Source organism: Gracilinanus agilis, chromosome 1 (assembly GCF_016433145.1).
Source record: "Gracilinanus agilis isolate LMUSP501 chromosome 1, AgileGrace, whole genome shotgun sequence".
In the NCBI taxonomy this organism is placed as follows: Eukaryota; Metazoa; Chordata; class Mammalia; order Didelphimorphia; family Didelphidae; genus Gracilinanus; species Gracilinanus agilis.
Window position 1 is genome coordinate 64,189,634 of NC_058130.1, and position 18,180 is coordinate 64,207,813.

An 18,180-nucleotide genomic window follows, 5' to 3' on the forward strand; every position below is an offset into this window, starting at 1 on the left:
GTTCCCTCATTTCTATGCCCAGCTGCCTATTCCTCATTATCCATATTCTTCCTGCTTCAACACTCCAGAAAGAAAACCAAATTTTCATGGGTCCATTCATCCCTTATTGAAGGGATTTGGGGGGGGAGTAGGATAATTATGGGACTAAGACACTGACATTTTATGATATAAATCCCCTTCCAGCTCAGCTACTCTGTCTTAAGTCTTCCTAATATTTTTCTATTTTGAGGTCACTGTTAGCTTTAAAATTCTATATTCTAATATTTCACTACTTGAGAATCAGTCAATTAATAAACCCTTTTAAGTGGTCCCATTCTGGGTCTAAACCTCTTTGCATCTTCATGGGGCATTCAAGAAGTTTTGGTGGAAAAAGCACTATATTTTATGTCAGTAAAAGCCCGAGTTAAATCTTGCCTCCGAAACTCAGCTAGTGTGATGATAGGTAAGTCAAGGTAACTCTCTGAGCCTCAGCATCTTTGTCTTACCTCCAGGTCCAAGTGAAAAACACCGCCTAGCCCCTTTCTATCTTTCTACTCCCCTCCATATACTCTGCAACTGACAGCAGTCAGAAGTCCTACCTTCAAATGCTCTGCTATGTGACCATCCCATTCCCAGCACGGGACTGGAAATAATTTCCATATTGCTGAAGGGGTAAGCTGTATGGTCGAGAACAGGGATGGGAACTGGGTTAAGAATGACGAGTGCTTCTTGATGAGAAAGGAAGCTTGAGGGCAGCTGGGTGGCTCAGTGGATTGAGGGCCAGGCCTAGAGATGGGAAGTCCTAGGTTCAAATCTGACCTCAGATAAGTCCTAGCTGTGTGACCCTGGGCAAGTCACTTAACAACCCTATTGCCTACCCTTATCACCAATCAATTCACAGTATTGATTCCAAGATGGAAGGTAAGGGTTTATTAAAAAATAAAAATAAATTTAAAAAAATTTTTAAATAAAGGTAGCTTGAGCTAGAATTTCTGACATCTTCTAATTTAGGGCATCCAGGGACTTTGCTCCAGTTGCCATACCCTTGTTAGGGCTCTACAACCATAAGCAGGGGTTGGAGTGGGATTAGAACATGGTGGGGAGCGAGGAAGGAGAGGGTGTTGCATTCCTTCACATTGATCTTTTTTATAAGTTTAATGATAAAGAAACAAAAACAATTCAGTGGCTTTTTGGTTTGTTAAAGACTAAGAACTTGCTTTCTGGTTCCAGCCCTGGGGTCTTCAGGTTCAATAGATCACCTAATAGAGAGGATTTATTGTCTCTGATCACAGGCCCAGGTTCCACTGGAAGCACCATAGCAATCTGGGTGAACTTTATTACCACTTCTTTGGCACTAAAGGAGAAAAAAAGAAAAAAAAATTTTTTTTTGCATAAAATCCTGGAAAAGACAAAACCTTTTATTCAATTTATCAAAATCAAGAGTTTGACACTTTCTTGCTGGGTGACCGCTGGCAGATCATCTCTAGGTGCTGGTTGCTTTTTTCTGCAATGAGAATAAGTACAGAGCTTACCTCTCAGGATGGTTGTGAATAAAGAAACTTTAAGGTACTGTAGAAATGTAAAAAGTTATTATTGTTATTATTCTGCCTAGGGTGTTTAATTTCAAGGAGCATTAAAAATGTAACGATAGACAGAACAGTAGTCTTTCTAGAGCTACAGGTAGCTGTGCTTATTATTAGGTGGTGGGATCTCTGAAGCCTCCCGCCCAAGCCCCAAAGCCTGTGAGGGGCTGCAGGGAAAGGCAGACTGCCAGCCAGCTGCTCCCTGGGGGGGCCAGATGCTGCCTGCCATGGATGAGTTATCAGCTGGGGCCATTCCCCTGACTCTCTTCACTAGCCCTTGCTGATAGATTCTGATTAAATAAAAGATGTTTCTTCCGCCTCCTCCTTTGTCCCCCTAAGATTGCAGCAGGGACAGAGAGTCTCAAGAGGTCAGGCAAGGACGTGGGAAAGGCCTCAACCAGCATTTCACGGCAAATAATGCCCCAGCTGATTTACAAATGGCTCAGGGACCTGCTGCCCTTCTCCCCATACCAGCACCTCCAGCCATGAGTGGTCAGATTGCCAACCTCTTCAAAGACTGACCCTGAGGCTGCCAATCCTTCCAATCGCTGAACCACTGCCAACACCTGCATCTACCAACGTTGAGCCTTCTCATACCCCCAACCACTGGCAACACTTTTAGCCCACCCACAGAACCACTACCATCCCTTCCAGTCACCAAAACAGAAACTGTCAACCCTTCCCACCACCAACGTTGACATAGTCAGTACTTCCAACCACCAATAATAGGATTGTCAACACCTTCAAAAGCCAACATCAGCAACTCTACCCACCACACAACCAGTGCCAACACCTTTAACCACCAACACAGCCACTGCCAACAACTCCACCTACCAATACAAGCAATGCCAACACTTTCAATTGCCAAGTCTAAGACTGCCAATACTTCTAACCATTAATACAGAAACTGCCAACACTTCCTTCTACCAGCATTGAGATTTCTAACACTTCCAACCATTGCCAGCACTTCTAACCACCAACAGAAGCATTGCCAGTCCTTCTGATGACCAATATTAGGATTGTCAACACTTCCAACTACCAATAATGGGATTGTCAACACCTTCGATAATCAACACCAGCAACAATACTCACCAACTGCCAACCATTGCCAACACCTCTGAACACCAACGTAGTGACTGTCAATATCTCTACCCATACACATAAACACTGATAACGCTTCCAACCACTGATACAACCAGTGCCAACACCTCTAGCCATTAGCCTGAAACTCCCACATCTCCAACTATTCATATAAACATTGCTAACACCTCTAATCACCAACCATCAACATTGAGACCTGTCAACATCCAACTACCAACTCATGTAAGCAAAATCATCTTCGTTAGTTTACAAACTCCTTAAAGACTGCTTCTTTTTATATATCCAGTGCTTAGCACATTACCTGGCACATAGCAAATGCTTAATAAATGGGTTTTTTAAAACCCTTATCTTCTGTCTTAGTAGCAATTCTAAGACATAAGAGTGGCAAGGGCTGGGCAATCGGGGGTTAAGTGACTTGTCCAAGATCACACAGGTAGGAAGTGCCTGAGGCTAAATTTGAACCCAGGTCCTCTCAACTCTAGGCCTGGCTCTTCATCCACCGTGCTGCTCCAGTAAATAATTATTGAACAAATGAATCTATTTTACCTTTTGATCACCTCTGTCCCTTGTATGGTTAAGAATTCTCTGCCTAGCCATAACTATGAAAGGCACATAATCTGTTTTTTTTTTCCCTCATTGTCTTTATGGTATGAACTTTAGTGTTCAGGTCATGGATCCATTTTGTACTTGTTGTGATAGATAGTGTAAGATGAGGGTCTAAATCTAATATCTACCAAACTGGTTTCCAGCTTTCCTAGCAGTTCTTATTAAATATTACCCACTGACACAAACATTGCTGACACCTATAACTAATAGCATTGATGGTGTCCACATGTAAACTATCACTACCAATACTTCCACCTAACAATACTAATATTTGACATACTGTCATAATTATTTTTGCCACCTGCAATACCTCCAGTTGCCACTACCACCAATAACTCAACCTACCCAGTCACAACAGTAGTATCTCAAATACTGCTTCTACTTGTAGCCTTTGTCTGTGCTCCCATGGCATGTCTGTGCTCACATGGCTCTGTGTATGGCTATGCTATGTTTTACAACCACTATCCTAGACTTAAAGCTGCTCATCTTTATAACCTTTAATTTATAGTAGGTGCTCAGGGACCAATTTTTTACCAAATTGAATTAAAGACCCTGGCATCATCAGTACCATCAACTTTGAACCAACCTCACTAATCATCTGTTAAAATGTCCTATCCCCTCTTTCCTCCAGCTTGACTGTGAATTCTACCAGAGCAGTAAGAAATATGTCTTAAGTAAGGGCACAGGGTTTTTGTTTGTTTGTTTTTAAATTTTTATTTTTTCCAGATTACATATTAATATAATTTTTAATAATCACTTTCTGACATTTTGCAATCCATGCTTTTTCCCTCCTCTCCACACCTCCTTCCTTCCCAAGATGGCAGGTAATTGGATATATTGTATATGGGTTATCATACAATATATATTTTCATGTTCCTCATATTATGAAAAAAGACACATATCTCTTACACTAGAGAAAGATTCATGAAGGAAATAAAGTGAAGAATGGTACGTACTTCAATCAGCATTTAGACATCCTCAGTTCTTTCTAAAGCAGTGGATAGCCTTTTTTGTAATGAGTCCTTTGGAGTTGTCTTGAATCCTTGCCCTGTTGTAATAATTAAGTCATTCACAGTTGGTCATCATGCTTTATTGCTGTTACTGTGTACAACATTTTCCTGGTTCTGCTCACTTCACTTTGCATCACTTCATATAAGTTTTTCTAGTTTTTTTGTGATCATCTTATTTATCATTTCTAATGGCACATTTCTAATGGCACAATAGTATTCCGTTATAATCATATACCACAACTTGTTCAGTCATTTCCCATTTGATGACCATCCTCTCACTTTCCAATTCTTTACCACCACAAAATTGCTATAATTATTTTTGTACAAGTAAGTCCTTTTCCCTCATCTGTAAAAATGAGGATAGTGAACTATAAAATGAGTTTTAAGGTCTCTTCTTGCTCCAAATCCTATTATCTTATTTCTTCCTCTTTTTCTATTAGGTCTCTACCTTCTTTCATCTCCTGAGCATTGGACTTGATGCTCTGCATATAGAGAAGTAGTTGAAAAAGCACTGGACCCAGAAGACCTAAGTCCTGACCTTGATAGTTATTAGATATGTAATAATAGCAGCTAACACAAAACATTTTATCACATTTGAGTCTCACAAAACCCCTATGATATAGATGCTATTATTATTCCCATTTGATCAATGAAGAAACTGAGGCACATAGAAGTTGTGACCCTTGCCCAAAGTCACATAGCTGGTAAATGTCTGAAGTAGGATTCAAACTCAGGTTTTCTTGATGCCAGGTCTAGTGTTCTACCCATTAGACAATCTAGTTGCTTCTACTCCTTCTGTAAAATGAGAAAGTTAGGCCATCACCATGGCAAAACCAGGTCTGTGCATCAAACAAACACTTGTTGAACATGTAGTCAGTCTGGGCCTAATCTCCCAAACCATACTCAGACATTGCAGATTAGGGTCTCAGAGCCAGGCTGGGGACTTCTCCCTCAATTTCTAAAGCCTGGTTGCTACATATCCACTTAAGATTCAAGGAGATCTTGAAGGATAGGTAGTAGTTTTCTAAAGATATTGCTCGTAGATCCCTACCTGCATCCTTTCCCCCATGATTATCAGTTGATCTTAGTAAGTCAGCAAGATGTTTTAGCTTTTTAAAAAAACCTTTACCTTCTGGAAATGAATGAAATTTTAGAAAAAGTTAGATTTAATAGATATCTGGAGAAAACCAAACAGGAATAAAAAGGAATATGCCTTCTTTTCAGCAGCACTTAGTACATTTATAAAGATTGACCATGTACTAGAGCATAAAAAACTTCACAACCAAATGCAGAAAATCAGAAATAATAAATGCAACTTTTTCAAATCATAATGTAATAAAAGTTATAATAAGGATTCATGGAAAAATAAATTTAAAGTTAATTAGAAACTAAATTATCTAATTCTTCAAAATGGGTGGGTTAAAGAACATATTACTGATAATAAGGAGATATATCAAAATTTATGGGATTTAGCCAAAGCAGTACTCAAGGGAAATTTTATATCCCTGAGTACTCATAGCAACAAAATAGAGAAAAAGTAGATCAATGAATTGGGCATACAACTAAAAGAACTAGAAAAAGAACAAATTAAAAATCCCCAGTTCAAGACTAAATTGGAAATTCTAAAAATCAAAGGAGAAATTAATAAAATTGAAAGTAAAAGAACTATTGAATTAATAAATAAGATTAGGAGCTGGTTCTATAAAAAATAAATAAAATCAATAGAGTATTGGTTAATTTTATTTAAAAAAGGAAGAACAAAATCAAATTTTTAATATCAAAAAATGAAAAAGGCGATTTCACCTCTAATGAAGAGGAAATTGAAGCAATTATTAGGAACCATTTTGCCTAATTATAAATGACAATAAATCTGATAATCTAGTGAAATGGATGAATAAACCCAAAGATCCCAGCTTTTGGAATTCACTATTTGACAAAAAGTGCTAGGAAAATTAAAAAACAGTATGGCAAAAATTAGGTTTAGATCAATAGCTCACATCCTATACCAAGATAATGTCAAAATGGGTATATGAGTTAAATATAAAAAGTGATATTGTAAGAAAATTAGGAGAAAGTAAAATAGTCACACCTATGGAGAAGGGAAAAATTTAAGACCAAACAAGAGATAGAGAACATTACAAAATGTAAAATGAATAATCTTGATTATATTAAATTAAAATCCAACCAAGATTAGAAGGGAAGCAACAAATTGGGGGGGAGAATTTTATAACAAATTTCTCTGATAACAGTCTAATTTCTCAAGTATATAAAGAACTAAGTCAAATTTATAAGAATCCAAGACATTCCTCATGATCAATGGTCCAGTGATCCAAAGATCCATGATCCAGTGATCAAAGGATATGAATAGGCAGTTTTCAGATGAAGAAATCAAAGCTATCAATAATCATATGAAGAAATGTTCCAAATCCCTCCTGATTAGAGAAATGTAAATTAAAACAACTCTGAGATACCACCTCATAGCTACCAGATTGGCTGATATGACAGTAAAGGAATATAATAAGTGTTGGAGGGAATTTGGCAAAACTGGGACACTAATGCATTGCTGATAGAATTGATTCAACCATTCTGAAGGGCAATTTGGAATTATGCCCAAAGGGCTATTAAAAAAGTGCATACCTTTTGATCTAACAATACCACTACTAGGTCTGGATCCCAAAGAGATTTTTTTTTAAGGGGAAAGGACCTGTTTGTACAGAAATATTTATAGCTGCACTTTTTGTGGTGGCAAACTGAAGAGATGTCAATCAATTGGGAAATGGCTGAACAAATTGTAGTATATGATGGTGATAAACTCCTATTATGCTATAAGGAATGAGCAACAGGATGATTTCAGAATGAGCTGGGAAGACCTAAATGAACTGATGCAGAATGAAATAATCAGAACCAGGATAACATTATACACAGTAACTGAAATATCATGGAATGATCCCAACATGATAGACTTTGCTACTAACAGCAATACAATAATCCAGGATAATTCTGAGGGACTTATCACCTCCAGAGAAAGAACTGTTGGAGTATAAATGCAGATGAAAACATATGATTTATTACTTGTTTATTTGGGTATATGATTTAGGGGTTTGATTTATAAGATTATTCACTTACAGAAATGAATAATATGAAAATAAGTTTTGAGTGCTAATATATGTATAACCCAGATTGAATTGCTTGTCACCTCTGGGAAGGGGGAGGGAAGAAGGGAAGAAGAAAACATGAATAATATAACTTTGGAAAATTTAAATTGGAAAGTTTTGTTATTAATATAAAAGATAAATATTTTTTAAAATTAAATAAAAAACTCTTACCTTCTATCTTAGAATCAATACTGTGAATTGGTTTCCAAAACAAAAGTGGTAAGGGCTAGGCAATAGTAGTTAAGTGACTTACCCAGGCTCACATAGCTAGGAAGTATCTGAAGCTAAATTAGAACCTAGGATCTCCCATCTGTAGGCTCTCTGTCCACTGAGCCACCTAGCTGTCCCTCTATATCAGCTTTTAAAATCAGTCATTTACTAAGGTGGAAAAGAAAGTAGATTTGGTACAAAACACATACCCCCAAAAGTCTATGGCACACTCTTCTACCAATACATTAAAAAGACCAAGGAAAAGTGGGTTCAAGCTTAAAAGGCAAACACTTAGAACAAAGAGGACAATTTATAACTCCTGGCTGCTCAAAGTCCTTCTCTTTCCTTCAAAGGACACTCATGAAATTCCCCTTAGGCTGTAGCTTGTGAGGGGCACCTTGTAGGGTCCTGAAACTTCCTTTTTCCAGTTACTGACACAGACATTACCACTAGTTACTTTGGAGATGCTGCCAATGAGAAGAGGGTAGCATTCTGGGGATGACGCCATTGAAAAGTCCCAAAACCTCCCATCCTCAGAAGTTCACAAAGTCCTATTCTTGGTCAAGATTGGAGGAGGAGACTTGGGCCCCTCCACATCTTTTCTTTAAGCAATTTCCTTAAAAGGGTTTGAGAATAACTGTCTCTCCTCTATATTTCCAGATTCAATTGATCAATCGTCCCACTTTACTCTACCATCCTATCTTTATATAAAGCAATATAGATAGGCCATGGATTATATAGTCCCTCTAAGGATAAAGATCTCAACTCACATATGTCTGCCCAGACCATGCGATTCTTTTCTGTGTCCTTCCTTAAACCCAAAACAGACAGTGCATCCAATGTGTGAGGGACCTTTTTCTCATCCTCATAATGTTTCATGGATATTAATGGAACATTAGAATCCATTTTTTTAAATTAGAGCTATGATTTCATCATTGTAGAGAACTCTCCCAATTGGGGCCTTCTTCTCCAAATACAGATCAGCAACTTTTCTGCCATTTGTAGTTTTATAGAGTTACCTGAAGCCCTAGGAAGTGACGTGATTTGCCAGGGTCATACAATCCATTTGTGTCAGAGTCAGGTCCTGAATCCTGGTTTCTGAACCCTGATATTACTTCTCTATTCATTAAGCCAGGACTGCCTCTCATCAAATATACAACAGCTTAATTAAATTAAATGCAACATTATAAAAAATCTATTTTAAAGTTTAAAAATCTTCACTTGACCATAACTGCTATAAACCAGGGAATCTTTGAGGTAGAAAGAAAGGAACCCAGAGATCATCACATCCAACTCTCTTGTTTGTATAGATGTGCAAACAGGGGTCCCAGTGAGAAGGGTCTTACAGCTATAGCAGATGGAGAGGCCCAAACTCAAGTCTTCCTGACTGTGAGCCCAGCCCTCTCTCTTTTACAACATTTAATCTACTTAGAAATTGAAGGAGTTGGGGCATCTGGGTGGTTCAGTAGATTGAGAGCCAGGCTTAGAGATGGAAGGTCTTAGGTTCAAATCTGGCCTTAGACACTTAGCTGTGTGACTCTGGGCGAGTCACCTAACCCCAATTACTTAGTCCTTGTTGTTCTTCTCTTTTAGGATATATATATATATATATATATGTTTTTGTTTTTTTGTTTTGTTTTTTTTACATTTTTTTAAACCCTTAACTTCTGTGTATTGGCTCCTTGGTGGTAGAGTGGTAAGGGTGGGCAATGGGGGTCAAGTGACTTGCCCAGGCTCTTCTCTTTTAGAATTGATACGAAGACCTCAGACACTGGCTAGATGTGTGACCCTGGGCAAGTCACTTTGCCCCCATTGTCTAGCCCTTACCACTCTACTGCCTTGGAACCGATACACAGTATTGATTCTAAGATGGAAGGTGAGAGGTTTAAAAAAAAAGAAGAAAAAGAAATTGAAAGCATGTGATAAAAGAGGAAAAGATGCTGAGCTTAAAGTCCAGCTGGGTTTAAATCCCTCTGACACCACTAAACTGCCTACCCTCCTGGGCAAGTTGCTTAACCATTATGTGAGTCAGAGAACACCCAACAATTTATCTGCTAAGACCTAGAGACCCCACAGCAGGAGTAACCTAAGCTGCCCATCAGCCCACTTCAGAACTTCTAGGATCTGACATTGCTCCATGTAGTTACTCCATCCTCTGACATAGCTTTCAGCCTTGATCCAGTTTTATGAGCGTCTGAAAAGATATTGGTGCCTGTGATTGCCCATCCATTGGGGAATGGCTAAACAAGATATAGTATTAGGCACACGTTGTTTTATTACATCTCGCTTTATTGCAGTTTTTTGTTTTGTTTTTACAAATTGAAGGATTGTGGCAACCCTGCAAGCAAATCTATTGGCACCATTTTCCCAACAGCATGTGCTCACATCATGTCTCTGTGTCCCATTTTGGTCATTCTCACCATACTTCCAACTTGTTCATGATGGTCATATCTGTTATGGTGATCTGTGATCAGTGATCTTTGACGTTACTACTGTAATTGTTTTGGGGCGCCATGCACCTCACCCTATAAGACGGTGCCCTTAATTGATAAGTGTTGTGTTCCCTGACTGCTCCACCCACCGGCCCTTTGGTCTCTCTCGCCCTCTCCTCGGGACTCCCTATTCCCTGAGAAACGATAATATTGAAATGAGTAACCCTACAGTGGCCTCTAAATGTTCCAGTGAAGGAAGAGTCAGTTCCTGCGGCAAATTTCATTGTTTTTTATTTGAAGAAATTGCCACAATCCTCCTAGCCATCAGTCACCATCACCTTGACCGGTCAGCGACCATCCACACTGGGGCAGGACCCCCTGCCAGCAAAAAGATTATAACAGGGGGCAGCGGGGTGGCTCATCGGATTGAAAGCCAAGCCTGGAAACTGTTGGTCCTGGTTCAAATCTTACCTCAGACACTGGCTAGCCGTGTGACCCTGGGCAAGTCACTTAACCCCCATTGCCTAGCCCTTACCACTCTTCTATCTTGGAACCAACCCATAATATTGATTCTAAGATGAAAGGTAAAGGTTTAATAAAAATGATGACTCACTGAAGACTCAGATGGTAGCATTTCTTTAGCAATATTTTATGTGATGTTAGGTATGTCCATTGGGTTTTACTAAGATTAGGTTTTAAAAAAAGAATGCAGTGGAATTCTATTGTTCTGGTAAGAAATGATGCCAAAATAAGGTTTCAGAGAAGTCTAGAAAGGCCTTTATGAACTAATGCAGAGCAAAGTGAGTAGAGCCAGGAGAATCATTAGGCCATAGCAACAATGTAAGAATAATAAAAATTAAAAACTTTGAAAGAATGAAGATCTCTCTGATCAATACAATGTCTAACCATGTTTCCAGAGGACTAACTGATGAGGAAATACAGTGCCCACCTCCAGCCAGAGAAGGGATGCAGCCAAGATGCAGAATGAGACATAATTTTTTCGACATGTTAATTCAATAATTTGTTTTGCTTGACTGGGTATATATTTGTTACAAAGTTTGGGTTTTCTTTTCTTCTCCTTTCAGTGAGAGAAGAGGCAGAGAGAAATTTTGTTGCTGTTCAGTTTTTTGAGTCCGGTCCAACTCTGCGAGAGAAATAAATGCTTACTTGTTGAAAACAAAATAACATTTTTGAAAAAATCATTGCCCGATAGCGAGCCTTCTAGAGATAATTTTGCTAGTTCGGTCCTTGATTACCGGATCTATCGTCCATCCCAACCAAGCCTCCCTACCTTTTGTCTCTCCATTCTGTGGCACCAGATCTCATCTCCGCACTGCCAGGCGAGGGTCTAAGCTCCACCGTCACAGCTTTGAGAATCCAGGAACACCACACAAGGAGGAATTTGAGGATTTTCGTGGGAATTTTTAAATAGTACTTCTTATAAATGCCCACCTTTTTTTTTAATTTGGAAATTTTTTATTTAATTAATTAATTTAGAATATTTTTACATGGGTACAAGATTCCTGTTCTTCCCCTCCCGTAGCCCACGCACCATTCCACTGGGTTTTACAAGTGTCATGGATCAAGACCTATTTCCATATTTTTGATATGGAAATATCTTAGGGACTTAGAGACTTGAAGTCCTGAGTTCAAGTACTGCCTCTGATGCTTAGCTGGCTGAGACCCTACGTGCCCAGTTAAGAAAACAGCTTTCCCACTAGAATTAGAATTAGAAGTCGAGGACTGTTTCGGTCTTCCTCTGTATCCTCCGTCCTTACCACAGAGTCAGGAACACAGCATTTAATAATAGTCACCCGGAGCTGCCCGCACCCATGGAAATCATTGGTCAAGATCAAAACCAAACCACAACAACAAAACCTTAAAAGTGGGAAGAAGGGTCGAAGTCTTGTAACAATTTTTTTTTTAAGTTACAATGTTAAAATCTGCCTGAGGTATACACGTCGATTCAAAGTCTCTTAAGAGAGTTTTGTGGCTGGTCCCCTTCCCATCCATGAGGACAGGCATGACCACTTACCCAGCAGAGCCCCTGCTGTCTCCCGGAAGAGTGCTGGAGGGGTGGAACTCAGGACCCAAAGAAAGCAGAGGACTCCCACAGCCCTCATCTTCCCAGAGGAGACCAAAAAAGCAGTTTTCATTCGATTTTGTTAGAGCTGGGAAACAGTGAAGGGGCAGAATTTTATCCCAGTTTTTAAAAAAGTCTTAACTCCTGTCTTTAAATCACTATATGTCGGTTCCAAAGCAAAAGAAAGGGAAGGGCAATTAGGATTAAGTGACTTGTCCAGGGTCATACATCATGAGGGCAGATTTGAACCCACAACCTCCCTTTCCAGACCTGGCTGGATCCACTGAATCACTTAGCTGCCCCTCATTGACACTGGTGTTCATTCATTCAAACGCTGGTTCTGGGAACACTAACCAAATCAGCACTACCATTCCTGAAAGGGTATATCAACCAATTGCCCTGAAACTCCACTAGCCATCCCTGTGATTTCCCAGAAGCCTCCCTCCCAGATCACTACTTCCCTGGATGTGTCAGTAGAGGAAGGTCCCTTATTAGCATAGAAGTTCCTCCCTGGGCAGGTACTGTTTTGCTTTTTGTATATGTATTCCTAAGGCTTAGCACAATGACTTGTACATAGTAGGTACTTAATAAATGTTTATGTTGTGTTGGGGAGGGGTGTCCCATATTAGAATATAAGTTCCTCCAGGGCAGGGACTGTCTTGTTTTTTGCATTTGTACTCCCAGCACTACTCACAGTCTCTGGTATACAGTAAGGGCTTAATAAATGCTTTTTTTTCCCCTTTATTCATTCTTTGGAAAAGGGCATTTCCTTATCAAGTGTCCCATGCCAAATAAATCACTAATCTAGACTCTGCTACCACCAAAAATTATAGATATATAGCTGGAAAGGGTCTTAAAAGTCATCTAATGTAACCCCCTTATATTAAGATGAAGGAACTGAAAGGTTAAGCCACTTTCCTGAGGTTTCATAGGAAATAAAACTAAGATTTCAACCCCTTGTGCTTAGCATAGTGCCTGGTAGGTGCTTAATAAATGTTTCTTGATTGATTGATTGACTGACAGAGTGTTGGACTTGAAATCAGGAAGTTCTGTGTTCAAATCCATCCTCGGATATTTACTAGCTTTGAGATTCTGGACAAATCACTTAATCTTACTCAGACTCAGTTTCCTCTCTGTAAAACAAGGTTAATAATAGCACCCACCTGCCATGGTTTTGTTAGGATCAAATGAGATAATATCTGTAAAGTGCTTTGAAGACCTTAAAATGTTATATCGTGATTGTCATGTTTCTGCTTCTTCTTCCCCCATCATTCCTTTCTTCATTTCTTCATTCATTCAACAAACATTCATTAAGCCTCGTGTAAAGTACATGCTGTGTGTTGATGATAGAAAGCCTCAAATTCCACAGCTCCCACCCTTGTTCCTCTGTGGGGATGGGGAAGGAGAGTCGGACGGTGATAGCAAAAAAAACGATCCAGGGCAGAGTATGACGGGACGAAGGAGAGATCGAGGCAAAGGATGGACTCTAGGCTTAGCTGAGGAGGGACAGATGACTTCCAGCTAGCATGACCCCCGAAACCTTCCAGGCTACTAGCCGAATGATCTCAGGGAAGTCCTATGGCCCTCTCTGAGCCTCAGTTTTCTCAGCATGAAAATGAGGCACCTGGATTCCATGGTTCTGAAGTCCCTTCCAGCTCTGATGGTAAAATCTGTGATCTTATCGTCCCTTGGAGGGGGGTCACGACTGAGCTGGACCTTGAAGAAGGAAGGGATTTCATCTGTTCCAGACCCAGAGAAGAGAGTCTGCACAGATGGAGGGGATAAGGATAAGATCAGGGTTAAGGAGACGGAATGTCAAGTTCAGGGAACAGCTAGTGATCCAAATGAAGCCATAAACAAGAAACAAGGAGTGTGGGAAGGGGACTTGAGTGAAATGAGTAAGACCAGAGAGATGCTTTCTGTTGTTGGTCCTCCCCAAGTAGAATGTCAGCTCCTAGAAAGGAGGAGCTGCCTTTTTGTTGTTGTCGTTGTTGTTCTTTGTCTTCCTGGCTCCTAATGGGTTCATAAAGCCTGTTGCCTTGACTGTGGGGGACCTTATCTTACATCAGTGGAAGATGTCTTTGTTCTGAGTTATGGAGGATCATAGGGTTTAACGCTGAAAGAGATCTCACAGATTCAGCAAGGTGACTGCTGGATTTTTTAACTCTTCTCTTCTATCTTAGTATCGATTCTAAGAGAAAAGAGCAACACGGACTAAGCAATTGGGGTTAAGTGACTTGCCCAGGGTCACACAGCTAGGAAGTGTCTGAGACCATATTTGAACCCAGATCCTCCCAACTCTAGGTTTGTCACTCTATCCATTGTACTAGCTAGCTGCCCCTACAAAGGTAACCAGTTGAATGACTTGCTTGCCTCACACATCCAGCAACAGGTGTTATTTTCGACCCTCCCCATTTGGGGTTTTCTTGGCAAATTGAACCATTTCCTTCTCTGATTCATTTTATAGATGAGGAACTGAAGCAAGCAGGGTTAAGTGACTTGGCTAGGGTCACACTGCTAGTAAATGTCTGGGATCATGGTCTGAGGCCATATTTGAACTGAAGGTGCGTCTTCCTAATTCCAAGAGCATTGCTCCATCTGCTGTAGCATCTATTTGAAGGACTAAGAGCCTGAAATTCTAGTTATACACATTTTTGAATACTCAGAGGTTCTGGGCCGTGACTTCATCTCAGAGCTAGCTGAGTGACGGGACGGGTAGGATTTGAATCCAGTTTCTCTTTCCATCCCCCTGTTTTTTCCATTACTTGGATGTCCCCAGGCTGAGTAACTCCAAAGGCAAGGACCTGGTCCATCCCCAGTCCCTCAGTCTATCCCCATCTCTTGGTCACCTTGAATTCCTTTCCTCCCCACTCACCTCCCTAAAGGGAGGCTGAACCTTTGGGCTCTTTCCTGAGAGGTTTGTCTAGACACCCAAATCCAGGGCTCTGAGCAGGAGAGGAGAACTGGGGTCAGCAGAACTGGAGGCCTGGGGGGAACGAAGACAGCTTTGGGCCTAGGTTGGAGAGGAGAGATGGGGGGAAGCAGAGAATGCTTTGGGTGTGAGTCAGGCCTTAGCCCAGAATTGACCAAAGGAGGGGGCCCAGCAAGCCTAGGCCAGAGAGCCTCCGGAGCCAGAATTCCACTGGGTCTGCCAGACACCGGCTCCTCCCTGGGGCAGCCCAGAGAGGAAGGGAGTAGGTAGGAACAAAGCAGGCCCCCACCCCAACCCAGCAGCCGGCCAGCCACCTCACTCTCTACCCATTAATGAGCAGACTGACTGGCTCCGGCCATAATGTAGCCAGCCTTTGTCCTAGTCCCTGCCCCACCCTCTCCCTTACAATCCCCTCCCCTCTCTGGCTCCCACCTTGAAGCCCCAGCCTCTCCACAGAGCCCTCTCCTTCTAGGACCTCCCTCAGATGACCCTCCTTCTCCCAAGCCCCTCTCCTGATGTAGCTGCCTCCATCCCACAATCTACCTCCTGGGTCCTCTCCTACTGGGGTCCCTTCCACACCAGGGATGGGGGCGCTGAAAAAGGCACCGAGGCTTCCAAGTCCTTGAGAAAAAGAGGGGCAAAAAGAGCAAGGCTGAAAGGGAGCCCACACTTCTCTAGGCACCCCATACCCTTCATAGAGAGCCCCAATTTCTTTCTTTCTTTTTTTTAAAACTCTTCCCTTCCATCTTAGAATCAATACTGTGTATTGGTTCCAAGACAGAAGAGCAGTAAGGGCTAGGCAATCAGGGTTAAGTGACTTGCCCAGGGTCACATAGCTGGGAAGTGTCTGAGGTCACATTTGAACCCAGGACCTCTGATCTCTAGGCTTGGCTCTCAACTCACTGAGCCACCCAGCTACCCTAATTTCAAAAAAAGGTTTTGCAAAAGAAAAGGTCTCGCCTGACAGTGACCCTTGATTTTTGGTTTGGGAAACTCAGTTTCCAAACTGACCATCTGATAATATAAGCACACACGCACAAACTCGCCTTCCCCCCTCACCCTCTATAGCTAAGATTGGCCAGATCGCAGGAGCAGAGTTGAAAGAGATCCTTGAAATCATTGGTCCAACTTGCCTATTTAACAAATGTGGAAACTGAGTCTTCAACACATTCAATGATGTGTTGAATGATGCTTCACCCTGCAAGTGGCAAGTAAGAAAGAGTCTGAGGCAGGACGTGAACTTGGACCCTTTACTTCAGATCCAGCCCTTTTCCCACCTGATCAGAGCTTCATGTCAGATCCCCACCCTGGAACATGCAGCCCACAGGGAAGCTCCCTGTGATCCCAGAGTTTTCGCCTGCATTGCTGCCTGTGACTTGGTGTGGGTTGAGAATGGGGGTAGTTCTGGAGTCTAGAAGTGGTGTCAGATGTCTCTCCCAGGGCCAGCTCAATCATTTATTACTTCTGAGTTTCAGTCTCCCCATTTGTAAAAATGAGGATAAATGATTGGGGGGGGTGGGCGGTGCAGCTAGATGGTACCATGGATAGAAAGCCAGGAAGACCTGAGCTCAAATCCAGCCTCAAACACTTACCCACTGTGTGACCCTGAGCAAGTCACTTAATCCTATTTACCTCACTTTTCTCATCTATAAAACGAGCTGAAGAAAGAAAGAAATGGTAAACCACACCAGTTTCCTTGCCAAGAAAACTCCAAATGGGGTCACTGAAATGACTGAACAATAAAAAATGGTTGTGCTGTCTCCATCACAGGAATGTTATAAAGAAAGCACAATTTAAGCCTTAAAGGGACTGGATCTGGCCTCGTGCCCAGCTTTCTGGACTTCCAGACTCCATTCTTTTGCACAGGCAGTCCCGGATGCCTGGAATGTTCTCCCCTCCTCACCTCTGCCTCTAAGAAACCTGTCCTCCAGGAAGAGAGCTTTCCAGATTTCAGGAATCCCTTCCCCTCTAGCAATGACCCTGTTAGACCCATTTTGTATTTGTTGTGTAAATATTTTTCATTTATTTGTGTCAAGTAGCTGAAGGTAAGCTCCCAGAGGGCAGGGCCTATTGCTGGTTGTTGTTCAGCTCTCCTCAGCGCCTGACATTCCAGTCACCTGGCACAAAGGAGATGCTTAACAGATAAATGTTGGCTATTTACTAGCAGGGTGACCCTGAGCAAATCACCTGATCTCTCCTCCTTCGGCCTCAAGTTTCCTTATTTGTAAAATGAAAATAATAAGCACTTGCCTATGAAGGTTGTGGTGAGGATTAGATGTAGTATCTAAAGCAGTAATATGTAGAAAAGGCTTGGCAACCCTAAAGCACTAGCAATATATTTTAATATTCATATATTTATATTTAACATTTCTACATTTCCAAATTTTTATTTTTTATATTTATATTTATGCACATAATGTCTTTAACATTTCTATATTTTATTATATTTTATATTATTACATTTTATTTTATATTTGTATTTAATATTTCTATATTTTTAGATTCTATTCTATTTAATATTTTATATATTTCTATTTTATTTTTGTTTATTTTGTTTTTCCATTTTATTTGTATTTAATATTTATATGGTTGTTATGTTTCACATATTTATACTTTATATTTATATTTAATATTTCTATGTTTTATTGTATTTTGTATATTTATATGTTTACTCATATTTTATTTTTTCGATTTGTATTTAATATTTCTATATTTAATATATTTATATTTCTATATTTAATATTTATTTCTGTTTTTGTTTTCTATTTCTATATTTTATTATATTTTATGTATTTCTACTTCTACATTTTATATTTATTTNGCCCCTTCAGACAGTCTAATTTCCTTCTTGCCTCTCTCTCTCTCTCACCATCTCTCACTCTTACTCTCTTTCACTCACTCTTACTCTTTCACCCTCTCTCACTCTCTCTTTCACCCTTTTTCTCTCTCACCCTCTCACTCTTACTCTTTCACTCTCTCTCCCTCTCTCTCACCATCTCTCACTCTTACTCTCTCACTCTCTTTCACTCACTCTCTCACACACACTATCTCTCACTCTTACTCTTTCACCCTCTCTTACTCTCTCTTTC